This window comes from Anabrus simplex, unplaced genomic scaffold (genome assembly GCF_040414725.1).
Source record: "Anabrus simplex isolate iqAnaSimp1 unplaced genomic scaffold, ASM4041472v1 ctg00000132.1, whole genome shotgun sequence".
Taxonomy (NCBI): Eukaryota; Metazoa; Arthropoda; class Insecta; order Orthoptera; family Tettigoniidae; genus Anabrus; species Anabrus simplex.
Genome location: NW_027130081.1, coordinates 100,294 through 110,995, shown reverse-complemented (window position 1 = coordinate 110,995; position 10,702 = coordinate 100,294). Strand labels below are relative to the sequence as shown.

The 10,702-nt window shown below is 48.0% G+C and overlaps 1 non-coding gene across 1 annotated transcript; it reads right to left on the bottom strand.

The window, feature by feature from the left end:
• Positions 1 to 7,284: 7,284 nt before the first annotated feature.
• LOC137503567 (5S ribosomal RNA) lies at positions 7,285 to 7,403 on the bottom strand. Its single transcript, XR_011019237.1, has one exon. It is a non-coding gene; the product is annotated as a 5S ribosomal RNA (ribosomal RNA).
• Between the last annotated feature and the right edge of the window lie 3,299 nt (positions 7,404 to 10,702).

The window sequence follows — 10,702 nt, the reverse complement described above, 5'->3', positions numbered from 1 at the left end:
TGTCGGCTTTTATGTGTTATTGACTGTTGTGTGATTTTTCCTTATGTGTATAATTGATCAGTTATGTGTTAGATTCATGTTGTAGTGGATTTCTGTGTGCGTATGTGTTTTGGTCACCCATCCAGTGGGTGACCATTCCCAATGTTGCTTAACTGTCTGTGTGTGTGTTTGTGTGTATGTGTGTGTGTGAGTGTTGTACGTCTGAGTAGTAGTGTTGTGAGTGTGTTAGTTTGGCCGGGGAAAACGTGACATTCTGTGATCATGGCTGGCACAGTTTGTATATACGATGTTGCTCGCTCTGATTATAGGGCTTGCATAGCTAGTGTTGCTTTCAGAAGTTTGCAACGCTACATCGTATTTACTGTCGCAGCATACTATTTTGTGTTGTAAAATAGCAGCTATTGCGGGTGTTATGTAAAGAACAGCACTTGGTGTTAAATTTGGAAAATAGTGAGCATCTGATATGTGCAGTTGTTGGCACACCGCCTCGGCTGTACCCGAGTTCCAGTGCTTTGGAAGTGAGGACATTGCTTGGTGGTTCTTCTTGGCGGGAGGGGGGGGGGATTAGTTAATGATAAGCTGTCTAGTGGGCATGGGAATTGTGGGCTGATTCTGGGGTGTAATGAGTTTGAGTAGTAGTAGGTGGATGAGGGTAGAGATGTCCTGGTTTGTTTGGATGGGTTGCTCTGGGGTGGTAGGTACTGGGTTCGACTGGGTAGGTGCTGGGTTCGACTGAGGAGAGACTGGTGTACTGCGTGTGAATAGGTGCCGTGAATGTTTGTGATGTGCTTTGACTGCCTTCTTGATGAAGGGGCATCCAGGGAAAGAGGCGGCGTGGCCGCCTTGACAGTTGGCACACTTAGCCTCGTTCCGTGGGACCGTGCAGACAGTGTGACGGTGGGAACCACCACATCTGTTGCAGCGGGTGGGTTCAGTGCAATTGGCAGCTGAGTGATGGAGTTTGAGGCAGTTAAAGCACTGAGTTACAAGTGTGGGTCTGGGGGGGGGACGGGTTCGAGTTTCTGTAGTTGTGTGAGGTGTTGGTGTTTGCTTGGACTTGGGAGCAGGTTTTTTACGCCTGCTCCTAGTCTGAGTGTATTTGTGCAGTGTTTCCGTGCCCGGTGGTGAGACTGATGAGATCCCACGCCCGGGCTCGGGGGTTGTTTGGGGGGGGAGGGGAGGGGTCTGTTGTGTGTCGGTGTTTGCGAGTAGACTAGAGGCTGTTTCCTGGGTAGTTTCTGCCTCTGTCTCGTCAGTTTGAGTGTTCTTGGCGTAGGTGGTTGGGGGAGGGAGAGGGGGGGGAAGAGGAGGGTACGTTTGGGAGGATGATTCTATGGTTTCGGTGGGTACAGGATGGATTAGGATTGGAGTTGGGATACCTGCCTTTTGTAAAATATTAATTATATCTGGGATGAATTTATTCCTGATGGGGGTGATGAGGAGGTGACAGTTGTGTGTTTCCTCAATAACTGCAATGAATTTACGGATGAAGGGTTGGATAGTTTCAATGATGATTTTACGGGTAAGTGGTATGGGGCCTGGAGAAGTTAGGGGTAGTAAAAGGATGTCGCATTTTTGAGAAGTGGGGAATGGAGAATCGTGTCTGATGTAGCGGAAGGGGTGCTCAAAATCGTGCTGTTCCTCCTCTTCTTCTGCCTCTTCCTCGGATGATTCAGTCTCTTCCTCAGAAGTTTCTTCTTGCTCGGTGGGGGTGGGTTGGTTTTCACGGAATTGGTATTGGATTTCGCTGCTGGTGAGAATATCGGTTATGGCTTGATTATTGGAAGGGTGGTTGGTGAATAGGAAGAAGAATACTGCATGTTTTTGGATGCGGTGGATGAGGTGGGTTTCTTCTCTGATACTATGGATGAGGTGGGTGCAGGGTCGGAATTTTGAGGCGAGCATTTTCCTGAAGGATGGTAGGTTGTCAAGGTTGGGGCAGGCTATTATAAAATAGTTGGTTTGATCGTGCTTTGATTGGTGGTTGAAAGTAACGTTCAAGGGCTGGGCGAAATCGGAATATGGGCCCCAGCTACTCAATCCACCAGGGTTGTCCATATTCCTTGCTGTTATTGTCGGACTTGGCAGGTGGGTTGGGAAAAAGAAGCACTGGAACGGTCAAACTCCGTGGAGGACCAATCGCCTATTAGGGTGTACACAGCAGGTACCAGTCGTGCCAGGTGTAGATTTGCCGGGTCGCACCGGGACAAGTCACGAGCAGGCAACCAAACTGTGCACTAGACAAAAGCTCTTTTTCTTTTTCAGGCTTCTTTAGTGTGCCCGCACAAGGCAGGCTGACTGTAATGGTCTGGAGGTAGCTGGGTGACTGATGGCGACCGCAGAAGGACTCGTTGGAGTATATCCGAAAAGTCGGACCGCGCTGGGAACGGCTGTGGTCGACAAGATGGCGGCCGTTGCCGGGTGAACCTTGGTGCGGCTGGCGGTCGGTGACTGGAGGGCGAGCCGGGCTCGCTTAGCAGGATAGCTCGGTGGAGCGCTCCAAGCGGCGGGGAGCAGTACTTTAGTACCGAAGGCGAGAGTAGCTAGCGGGAGACGGCAAAGCGCTGTCGGTAGTCAGGGTACTCGCTCGGTGGCTGGGCTCTCTGGCGATGTTGACTGCTCAGAGCATAGGCTTGGAATGTGTGTGTGTTCGCGCGCTCCCCTGGTTATCTGAGTGTATCAGGCTACTCGGACCGCGCAGGAAACAGCAGTGGCTGGCTGTCGGGTGGGTTGCGCGGCGACAAGTTGGGGACGTGCTTCCTAGCTCCTTTCTCGTGCTCCCTGCGTCTTTAAGGGGTGGGTTACAATCAGGGTTCGGTTAGGAAGGGATAGTCAAAGGTTTGACGCTGCTCCTCAGGTGGCAGAAGTACTCGTCACCTTGCTTCGGGCGTCCTGATGGAGGTGCGTTCGATGGGCAGCATTTCACCAGCCGCCTCTCCATGCCGACGTTTAGGGGCGGCCGTCGTCGTCGCGACGCCCCCGGGAGTGACCCCCTCTTACCTGAAGGAAGCCCAATCCTTCCTCTAGCAATGGAGCTGAACGGCCATCCTCAGGCTCTAACCCCTTCCGAGTGAGAGCAAAGGCAAGTCAGCCTTTAGGTAGTTTTCCACAGAGTGAAGCAGACCTGCTGTAATCTGCCTCTTGTAGCTTTGCTTGAAAGGACCTACAGGATAAAGGACATAAGTTAGAAGCTAGCCTCCATGACTCGTTCGACTCCTGCTTTCCTGCTGGTAGCGCCAATCTCGTAAAGTCCTAGCCTTTAGGCCTCTATTTATAAGGCTCTCAACTCTGTACAGTCTCTCACATCCAGCAGCTTTCAGCCCCTGTCGGGGGTCGAAAGCTCAGGTTGGGAAAAGGGACAGCCTGCCCAAGGGAACCTCTAGATGTTTCTTAGGGCATAATTAAATTTCCAGTTCGCTACAGAGCCTGTACCGCCTCAGGAGAGGCTTCACCCCTCGCCTGCTGGATGGAGGCATTGTGAGTCGTATCTTACTGCCTCCAGTGGGCTGCGAAGGCAGGATCGAGAACACCGTGACGGAGGAAGGGGCAGTCAGTCCAGACTCTTCAAAGAACAGATTTCCTGTACCAGGAGATGATAAGTCTGTCAGTTTGATAGACCTGGCAACATCCCTTACCTTCGGTCAAATTTCTTTAGGATGAGAGACCCTTTGAGACAGCAACTCAGCAGATTTATTGGAAGGAAGGAAGGAAGGAAGGAAGGAAGGAAGGAAGGAAGGAAGGAAGGAAGGAAGGAAGGAAGGACCATGGTTTCCCAACAAACTTCTCTGCAAGACATTGCCACAACTTACAAGGGAAAAAATGTAAAGGTTTGAGGTGCTGCAACACTCATACAGCTAACATCTCACTTAAATGGTCCTGAAAGAAAGAAAGAAAGAAAGAAAGAAAGAAAGAAAGAAAGACAGAAAGAAAGAAAGAAAGAAAGAAAGGAAAATAATAATAATAATAATAATAATAATAATAATAATAATAATAATAATAATAATAATAATAATAATAATAAGAAGAAGAAGAAGAAGAAGAAGAAGAAGAAGAAGAAGAAGAAGAAGAAGAAGAAGAAGTTGTGTTTAATGACCCTTCAATAGGAGTTTATTTTTTGAGAGAAGCTAGTGTTTTTACCTTGAATATGTATACTCTGAACGAGGTGAAGCAGAATTTGAAGCCAACTGATCGCGCCGAGACTCGATCTTGCTACCCACCTTCATCATACAGAGTAGCGTATGACGATGATGATGATGATGATGATGATGATGATGATGATGGTAGTAATAACTGTATCCAAAATTCAGGTAACATCAGTTTTTACTCGCAAAATGGTTTCATGATTTCTTTGGCTAAGAGAACCAAGCGGTAACCCTAACCTCGAAAATGAATTGTCGCTCTCGATTTATAAGATGCCCTTTCTTTCTTCGGCCTAGTCGCTATCTAGTCGGCAGTCGTTTGAAATCGTGCAGGTTTCTGCATGGTTCGACGTGCGTATCCTACTAGCAGTTGAAGTCAGCGTGAAATTAAGTACAGTACAGTAACTATGTGTAAGATCTCCTTCACTTGGTGAGACAAGTTGTAGGGCCAAATAAAGGTACAGAGAGCAGAGAGAGCATTACATAACATAGAGCTAAATATGCACTGTACTTGGGTTGATGGTGTATTATACTGAACGCCCTCTTCCCCCCCTCCCCCTGCCATTACATCTTTACTGAATGATTCTGCACAACGTTCCCTGCTGTTAATATTAATCCCCTACTGGGTTTTAGCTTAACGGTATCACTCGGTAATCATCATCATCATGACAGCCTCTGTCCTTCATGCTAAAAATCAGCTGCAGAGAAAAGGACCCTTTGTGTTCTTGCCATTATTATTATTATTATTATTATTATTATTATTATTATTATTATTATTATTATTATTATCATTATCATTTACCTCAGCGAATGAAAGCCCATGTATGAACATTTTTTTGTACATAAGCAACGATCAGCTGCTTTACCGACACCTTGTAATCCAAGAAAGAAAGAAAGAAAGAAAGAAAGAAAGAAAGAAAGAAAGTAAGTATAGGGGTACCTAACCACTCCTGAAAACTACTTTCATTGAAGGTTGTACTAGGCCAAACTCTAGAGACCTCTTACTAAATGGTACCATACTACAGGGCAGGTGTAAAAAATAGTTAATGAAACCGTATAATGAAAGGTACAGACTTAAGAGCAAGTGGCGTACTGGCTTATTATCCCTCCCTTCCAGGACCCTTCTTGCAACCACTAACCACCACCTACACCCCTGCCCAAGCAGTATTCGAGCATCGGGCTGTGTGATGTGGTCGCCTTAGAAGTTTGTGCTAGACAATACCCCAAAGAAAGTAGGTGGTTTAAGACAGGCAATAAAGTTTTAAGTTTTACTCCTCTTCCCTCAAATATGAAGAGAAGTACACCATAATGAGGGGTACTAAGCCATTTAAATTCATGACAGAGACCTGATGATTCTTAGCCCTGCTGATCTAGGGTGACACTTGATATAACCAGGCCAGACCCAGTACCTGAATATTTTTAGGTTATCCAAGCCAAACCTGGGTTATATATTGCCCGAAATATGTAGCATCTACCCTGTAATTAGAAGATGCAGGTGTGACTTCACGACTGGTGATGATATAACGGAGCACAATTTAGCATGTTAGGTACTAGTAGATCCACGATCAGCCCTAGCCGTGTCTGATGCAGAAATCCTAACCTGACTTGGGAAGAACGGTAACTTATTTCTTTCTTTCTTTCTTTCTTTCTTTCTTTCCTTGAACGCTAGCCTGTAGTAGTAAGGCAAGAGGCAGTGATCAGGTGGTCAGCAAAAGGACACATTATTGCTTGAGTTCGAAATTGTCCACTGCCTTAAGTAATAGTCGTATTAGTAGCAGTAATGGTGGTGGTGGTACTACTAGTAAGGTTATGTTCACTATTATCTTACGCCTTTCGTAGATGCCGAGGTGCCGGAAGTTTGTCCCGCAGGAGTTCTTTTTATGCGCCCATATCTACAGACCATCGAAATATCACACGAGTGAGCCGGTGTCGAACCTGTCAAGTAGGGCTCAGAATGGTCTAATTTTAATTCTAGGACGGTAACAGTAACTATACGGAGTTCCGATTCGTTCTACTCAATTTATCACTTGCCAAAAGATCGGTCAGCTGACGTACAAACAACAAAAACGAGTGCTTTCCTCCCTTCACCTAACCTAAAACGTCACGACTCTTTGAACTAACCCTTGTCGTCAAAAGGTTACCTTCTCAGTCTTATTTGAAGGGCGTCTCGTCTTTGATAGAAATGAAAGAGTTTTACAAGTTCCTAGGCTTCAAAACTACGTTACATCGCAACACACGCACTTCGAAGATAGCGGGCTGTGTGTAGGCCACTGTACTGCACTGGTGCCCTACCGTTCGTAAGGAAGCCCGGGAGAGACACGAGCGTACTACAAACTTGTAACTTATTGCCGAACCGTGTCGTAATTTGAATAGCTACTTACCTGAAAGAACATAAAAGGAAATTGTTCGACTCTTTGAGGGGCTGCTAAATGCCGCGGTCGGTTGCTAGGACATGGCTTTCATTGTAATCACGACAGTGTCGATGACGTTGCATGGAAACCACCTTCCTCGCGATTTTCAAGGTGGGCGGGGAGTTTAGAAGCCTCGTTCCGCCCTTTAATAATCTTAATATTGGGAGAAATAGGACGTAGAATGATGTTATGTGCCATAAGAGGCCTGCAGGATAAGCTACACTAACCTAAAAGAATAAGAACAGCAAGTTTAGACATAGGGACGTACGATAGGAGGTACGAAAGTTAAAATCCTGGCACGAGTAATTGGAAGCGGTGCTAGGCTCAGCAAGGGTCCCCTAGGTCGACACACACACACACACACACACACACACACACACACACACACACACACACAGAGAGAGAGAGAGAGAGAGAGAGAGAGAGAGAGAGACGACGAATAATAATAATAATAATAATAATAATAATAATAATAATAATAATAATAATAATAATAATAACAACAACGATGATGATGATGTCGCCGCCGCCAGGTTAGGCCGGTCACCTAGGAGGAAATGCAATACTACGCTAAGCTTCGTTCCTGTATAGCCACGGGGTCGAAGAGCAGCAAAAGGTCTAGCTAGTTTCAGACGTAACAAAAAACGTGATTTAAGCAATTTCTGCTGGCCTGAGGCAAAAGTTGAAAGTAAGTTGTCGTACTGGGACTGGGAAACTTGGTAAAAAGGGAATTGAGCCAACGGCACGTGGTGTTCCCAAGCGGTCACCCATCCAAGTACTGACCACGCCCAATGTTGCTTAACTGCGGTGATCGGACGAGAACCGGTGTATTCAACATGGTATGGCCGTTGGCGAGAGAACGGAGCTTGAAACGTCCATACGAACCGCAAAGCGAGTTTCCTGGAGGTCTTTGTGGCGCGGGGGCGTTGGCAATGGTGCAGGGGTGTGCTCGGAGGTCGCCGTCGCGGAGCGGGCGCGGGTGGTTGTCGCGCTCCGCGGCGAAACGTACCCTAACTCGACTTAACCCCACTTCTCGTAACCTAACCCCAAAAAAACGCGCGCGCTGGCGCGCGCGCGCACACACACACGGGAAGTGTCGAGGGTTGTAATAATAATAATAATAATAATAATAATAATTACTGAAGGTGGTTGTGAAGGGGCCGGCGCTGTAGCGCAGGGGCAGCGTGCCTGCCTCGTAGCTGGGGGGCCCGGGTTCAATTCCCGGCCAGGCAAAGGAATTTTACCTCGATCTAATGGCTGCTTTGAGGTCCACTCAGCCTGCTTGCTTAGGGGCTGTAGTGCCATGGGGCTTGGTCTGGTTTTCATTGTAAAGGACAAAGCAGGAGGATTTTTAGCAATAAGGTAATGTAGTAGTAGTAGTAGTAGTAGTTCTTCCCTCCTTAGCTTATGATTTGAATGTTTTGCACTGTCTTTCGATGTATATGAAGTAGGACAGATAGATAAAATCAGAGTGGAGTTGATAACAAGGCTAACAGATGCTGCTCTTTTTTTTAAAGGTGTGGTGGCCCTGAAAAGGGCCGTTTGTTAAGAATGCAGCAAGGCAGAAAACCTGGCACCTTACTTGGAGCTGGTGTATTTGGTAACTGCCTTGGTACCCTCACTGACGGCGTGCTTGGCCAGCTCACCGGGCAACAGGAGGCGGACGGCAGTCTGGATCTCCCGACTGGTGATGGTGGAGCGCTTGTTGTAGTGGGCCAGACGGGAAGCCTCAGCGGCGATGCGCTCGAAGATGTCGTTGACAAAGCTGTTCATGATGCTCATCGCCTTGCTGGAGATGCCAGTATCAGGATGTACCTGTTTAAGCACCTTGTAGATGTAGATGGCATAGCTTTCCTTCCTCTTGCGCTTCTTCTTCTTGTCTCCCTTGGAGATGTTCTTCTGGGCCTTGCCGGCTTTCTTGGCTGCCTTTCCGCTTGTCTTGGGTGGCATGGTTGTCTGGGATGTCTCCTAGAAAGTAAATTTTTCGGCCCCCTTGCAATTCTTTTTAAGACCGAGAGGGCTGCATGCGACTAGCCAATGAGCGCAAGCTTACTGCAGCCTTATTGGTTGGCTCGTAACGTTGAGCAACCTTGCAGGCTACAAAACTGGTGCGCAGAGTGATTCGGTATCATTTTCCCTTCGAAGTAGAGCAGCAGAGCATCATAGCATCATGTCAGGACGAGGAAAGGGAGGAAAAGTGAAGGGCAAGTCCAAGAGTCGCTCCAGCCGTGCAGGCCTGCAGTTCCCTGTCGGCCGTATCCACCGTCTCCTCCGCAAGGGAAACTACGCTGAGCGAGTGGGTGCTGGGGCTCCTGTGTACCTGGCTGCAGTCATGGAATACCTGGCAGCTGAAGTTCTTGAGTTGGCGGGCAATGCAGCCCGTGACAACAAGAAGACCAGGATCATCCCTCGTCACTTACAGTTGGCCATCCGTAACGACGAGGAGTTGAACAAGTTGCTGTCTGGAGTGACCATTGCCCAGGGTGGTGTTCTGCCCAACATCCAGGCAGTGCTCCTGCCTAAGAAGACCGAGAAGAAGGCTTAAGTTCCTGTTCTCGGTCAGGGCGTTGGCTCACCGGAAAAATATAAATAAACGGCCCTTTTCAGGGCCACCAACTCCTTAAGATAAGAGCTGTTTGTCTATCATGCTGCTATAGCTATCTTAGCAGAAGTATGGAGAAATCCTGAAGTGATAGAGCAGTTCAGACAACTCTCCTAATAATAATGATAATAATAACAATAATGAGACACTGCAAATATGAGGGCATCTGTAACATTAGCCAGGAGAGCACAAGAATAGCCTTTCCTTTGAGGTTATTTATTTAAGGGGGAAATGAGTAAGGTAGCTCCAGGCCCCTCTTAATATTTAATTTTCAGAAGGGAAGGAAGAAGGAAGTACATTATAGATTTCTTTTCATTTCATTTATGCTGTATAATTCTGTTCTTGACTGCTGGATACTACCAACCTATGCATGTAAGAACACACACTTAACTAGAAAGGAAAGGAAAGGATACTTAAAGTAGTATATTTACAATACTTTGTCTTTTAGACGTGCACAGCAAGGAAGATAATGTTTGTTTTCTCTTGTTAGCATTAAAATGTAGACATCATAACTGATAATGAGGGCTTTTTTCCGTGCAGGTTTCGGGGAGATGACTGTTTTGAGAGGGAGAATAGCGCAAGCTACGTTAGAGGAGTACTGTAAGTGGGACTCTGTGCTCTTTTGAGAGGTAAGTGGTGGCCCTGAAAAGGGCCGTTTTTTAAATACTGCATGCTCACAAACGGGAGCACGCTCGGAGGAGACTTAACCACCAAAACCGTACAGGGTGCGTCCCTGCCTCTTGAGAGCATAGACGACATCCATGGCGGTCACGGTCTTCCTCTTGGCGTGCTCGGTGTAGGTGACGGCATCCCGGATAACGTTCTCCAGGAATACCTTGAGCACGCCACGGGTCTCCTCGTAGATAAGTCCCGAAATACGCTTGACTCCACCTCTGCGAGCGAGACGTCTGATGGCAGGCTTAGTGATGCCCTGGATGTTGTCTCGGAGCACCTTCCTGTGACGCTTGGCGCCTCCTTTGCCGAGTCCCTTGCCTCCCTTGCCTCGTCCGGTCATGATAGATCAGTAGAGCTGCGAGTTCAGAGCTAGAATGCGGCTGGCACTCGAGGCCCCTCGCTTTTGTTGAAAGTGCCTGGCCCCGGTGACGTCAGCACCGCCCGGCCAATGGGAGTGCAGCTGCTACCGAGGGTGGGGGAAGCGAAGCAATAAAACAGTCGGGCAGCAAGCCCCCGAACCATTCTTCCTGGGACGAGTCGACAGTGAGCACGTGATGGCCCGTACTAAGCAGACTGCACGTAAATCTACCGGAGGCAAGGCCCCGCGCAAGCAACTGGCCACCAAGGCTGCCCGTAAGAGCGCGCCTGCCACCGGAGGAGTGAAGAAGCCTCATCGCTACAGGCCCGGTACCGTGGCCCTGCGTGAGATCAGACGCTACCAGAAGAGCACTGAGCTTCTGATCCGCAAGCTGCCCTTCCAGCGGCTGGTGAGAGAGATAGCTCAGGACTTCAAGACCGACCTGCGCTTCCAGAGCTCGGCTGTCATGGCCTTGCAGGAGGCCAGTGAGGCCTACCTGGTGGGTCTTTTTGAAGAC